Source organism: Manis pentadactyla, chromosome 13 (assembly GCF_030020395.1).
Source record: "Manis pentadactyla isolate mManPen7 chromosome 13, mManPen7.hap1, whole genome shotgun sequence".
NCBI lineage: Eukaryota > Metazoa > Chordata > Mammalia > Pholidota > Manidae > Manis > Manis pentadactyla.
The window spans coordinates 54,219,724-54,224,308 of NC_080031.1; the positions used below are offsets into that span (position 1 = coordinate 54,219,724).

General features: G+C 35.9%; 1 pseudogene; it reads left to right on the forward strand.

The window, feature by feature from the left end:
• Positions 1 to 2,107: 2,107 nt before the first annotated feature.
• Positions 2,108 to 3,043, forward strand: LOC130680358 (olfactory receptor 2M3-like; annotated as a pseudogene).
• The last annotated feature ends 1,542 nt before the right edge of the window (positions 3,044 to 4,585 follow it).

Here is a 4,585-nt window from a genome sequence, read left to right on the forward strand (position 1 = left end):
TCATTAGCTAATAATGGGGACAAGGATATCACAGTGTTAAATGATCATAACACTTCCTTAAGCAATTTCTCTTTTAAGAACTAGTCCAAAGAAATTTAATTTGATTTTGATGTTTGGACAGATGACAACCTGCTGGATGGCACACAGTTTCCTCAGATGATCCCAGGTCTGTGAGTAGAAGTGAGGCTCAATGCCACCAGTACATGGCCTTGGTTGAACAGAAAGAAAAAAAAGAAAACAAAATACAGGTCAAAGTACATGGTCAGTGGGATTCCCCAGCTTTCGTGACACTCCTATCACCCTGACTTACGGAGCAGTTCATCATGCACTTCAGATCCAAACTGAAGGAAGTGGGCTCTGCTGCTGTGGGGTCATTCCAGGATGGGCCCAGTTGATTGAGACATTGCTTTGAACAAGGGGAAAAAGCGGCAAATTCTCAGGAGATGAGTTGGTGTATGTTGGGTTTTCCATAAGTATTACTATTGATATTTCAAAACGTAGGAAGACAGAATTCCACATGAATATAACAACATGTGAAACCAGAATAGAAAATACAAGGATTGAAATTACACTAAGTGATGGGGTAATATTCTATTGGGCAATAAATTTCAATCAGGAAACATGAAAAATCACAGGCAGCTTTCAGCAGTCAGCAATGTTTGAAGGATTTTCTGTGGTTTGTATAATGGTAAAACAGTACAAGGTTAGAAGACTGTTTTAGAAAGATTAAATTAGCAATTGTATATAAGAAAAGTGGAAGAATAAAAAACACTGAAAAATTCAAGGAGCATAGGTTTAACTTATTCTCATAGTGGTGGTAGACTTTCTTGATGAACATCATCAATGTAAAAAAAGGTTAGGTAAAGAGAATTTATAACTGATCAAAAATTTAGGAGGTAGTGAACACCTGAGTTTTAACTGAAATGCTGTTTTGTACATAGAATAAGTGATTATGACCCAAAGGGGGAAGAGGCATCCTATGTCCAAATTTTGTTTAAAGGATATTAGAGGAGAAAGTAAAAGTGCATCTTGTCCCTTCCAGTTGGAAGTAAATAGAGGAAAAGGAATGGATGTGACAATAGAGAATTATAAATATATTAGTATGTAGCCAAATAATTCTCCTTAAAAAGTCTTGTTAAGAAAATGGAAGAAATTAATTTTATATAAACTTGTCTAGATGTAAAGTAGTAATAGTACCTTTCCCTTCATATAGTAATTATTTTTTAAATGCTTTTATGGTAAAACTATATTCCTAGTAATATTCATACTTTATAAATATGATCTATTTTAGTTTTAATAATATCCTATAAATAGATGCTGTAAATATACAAAGTGTAGAGTGAAAAATAAGATGGGAGCATTTAATTGCCTAAAATCACAAAGATAAAATAATCTGTAACAGGCCAAGTAAACATGTTCTTGCACTCTACTCTATCCTGCTTTAGGAGCAAAATGACATATATTAGACTGCCTCATGGACACCCTATTTTTGGAGATGGAGTAAGGTACAGGGCATGTCTCATAGACAAGGAACTACTTCCACTACAAATCACCATTATTAGAATAACTATGACTTAATTGACCTCTGATTGTTGATTTCTCAGTGTCTTCTGTTTACCTAACATTTCACTAAACCTAAATCATTAATATGAGTACATGGTTCCCTCTGCACTTTGACAAACAGAATTTGTACTTGCATTATTGTGTGATATGCTGAGTTCCATGGAAAACATAATGGAGTTGACATTGACTTCCCAGAAATCCATGAATCTTTCCTGATCACAAAGTAATTTGAAGGAATGATCTAAACTGTTCATATGAATTGACTTGTTGCTCTAACTTGATAATACGATATGATAAAATTTGCATTATTTTATTATTAACTCACTATGCATGTTAGCAATGCATTTTATATTTAAAAAATACTTCAACCAAAAATAAGATGAAATATTCCTAATCTAAAAAAAAAAAAAACCAAAATCAATGGTCATAGAATCAATCTTCCCATGCTTAGACAATTGGGTAGATGTGGTGACACAGGTGGGAAGTCCTTGATATTTCCACAACACAATCTTGGCCACTCTGTGTTGGACTCTCCACAGTGGGCATACCCATCATGACATGGGAGAATCAGACCTTCAACTCCAACTTCATCCTGCTGGGCACCTTCGATTACAGCCCCAACCACATCTTCCTCTTCTCGCTGGTCCTGGGCATCTTCTCAGAGGCCTTCATGGGAAACACTGCCATGATTCTCCTCATCTACCTGGACACACACCTCCACACCCCCATGTACTTCCTCCTCAGCCAGCTGTCCCTCATGGACCTCATGCTCATCTGCACCACTGTCCCCAAGATGACCTTCAACTACTTGTCATGTAGGAAATCCATCTCTCTGGCCGGCTGTGGAGCCCAGATATTCTTCTATGTGTCCCTGCTTGGAGCCGAATGTTCCCTGTTGGCTTCAATAGCCTATGACTGCTATGTGGCCATTTGCCACCCATTACGGTCCTCAGCTCCCAAGAGCCAGAAAATCCGTGGTCTTATGGCAGCTTCTTCTTGGATTCTTGTCTCTCTTGATGGTATAATTGAAGTTGCGGTTGCACTGTCTTTCCTTTATTGTGGTGCCCAGGAAATACACCATTTTTTCTGAGATATCCCTGCCCTTCTCACATTCTCATGTGCTAACACATTGCTGTTTGAAAGAATGATATTCATATGCTGTGTTATGCTTCTCTTCCCCGTAGCAGTCATCACTGCCTCCAGTGCTCGTGTTCTCCTGGCCGTCATTCACATGGAATCTGGGGAGAGTCGCCGCAAAGCTTTTGCCACCTGCTCCTCCCACCTCGTGGTGGTGGGAATGTACTACGGAGCTGCCATGTTCATATACCTGCGGCCCGCATCAGATCGTTCCCCCACCCAGGACAAGACGGTGTCAGCCTTCTACAAAGTCCTCACAACGAAGCTGAATCCCCTCAGCCTCCACAGCAAGGAAGTGGCCAGGGTCAGAAAGGTGTTGGGGAGGGGCACGTCTGGAGAGTGAATCCCTTAATAATCTTTATGCTTTGCTTTCTATAATAGATTCTTTGCTTTATTAAATTTATGTATTAACTTTTGGAAATTTATGCTTAAATTTATGTATTCCACCAATATCATTTAGTACTTAATATGTACACACCTTTGCAGCTTTATAGGCAACAATATAAGATTTATAAACTGAAACCTATTTGCATATTTTTCAAATATTTAATACTTTTTATGGTCAATTTCATGATATGGCTGTTGGATGTGTATTATAGCAAACAAAAATACACAGTTTATATCTTTTCAAAAATATTACTGGTTAACAAATTATAGGTATTTTCCCATCAAAATACTCCATAGTTTGATTATGCTGATTAAAATTAGTGTGTGTTTTAATGTGTCATAGATTTAATGTTGGCAAAAAAAGAGAATTCTACAAAGACTAATATCATAATTTGAATTGATCATTTTTTGAAAGCTCATTGTATAGCTATATATTATAGCTATGAATTTGAGATCATTATGAAAATGAATTTGTCTTAACTGAATAGAGAAAATATTGAGGTATAGGTACACTAAACTTTATTGTAGTGGACATTGTCCTCATTCAGGTATATCAAAGGACTGGGAAATGCCCAAATTTTCTTCTTATGCATACATCAACCTTATAAATGGGAGACTGAAATGTGAGTATGAATCCTCAAAGTCTGGATTTTTCATCCTTAGAAATCCTGATCCTTGTACAGGTAATATATTGTAATTCTATGAGAATGTGGTATATTTAGTGGAGAAATGTTGGTTTTCTGTAGTCTGCATATTTTCAAGAAATATCATGTGTGAAATTTCTATCGATATTTTTGTAATGATAATAGCCAAGCTATGATATGTAATAATTTGTATAAAAGTTTATATATAAATTGTATATATATATTTACACACATATTGCAACATTCCCAATATGTTAGTCTTCTTTGTTGCCTAATAAATTACCACAAATTTAGCACCTCTAAATAACAATAATTTATTATGTGACAGTTTGGATTGGTCAGGAGTCCCAGGATGGCTAACCTTGATATTCTCAAGATTCACAATGTAACATCAAGGTGTAGGCTGGTACTATACAGTTTTATCTGAGGCTTGTGGTCATATTTCAAACTCACACGGTTGTTGAAGTAATTTATTTGTATGCAACTGAATAACATATGGAGAGTCTGTCTCAAGGAAGATCTAAATACTCTCATAAAGACTTCCAGCTGATTGTTTCCAATCCCAAATCATCTCCCTTAGATTACGCAAAGTGTTCTTAATTAAAGATGCACAATCTTCTTCACTTATTATATAATCTAATCATGGGAATAACACCAGGTAATGGAGATCATAGGAGATTGTTTAGGATTTTTCCTGTCAGACACACCCATATTAGTTGCATACTTTTATCTGAAAAACACATACAAATGCAATTACAATTATTAATCCTGTCAGAAATGTAAGAAAACATTACTAATGTCAAATAATTGGATTAAATCCACTTTATGAAATTATTTTATGGACTCTTGGTTTG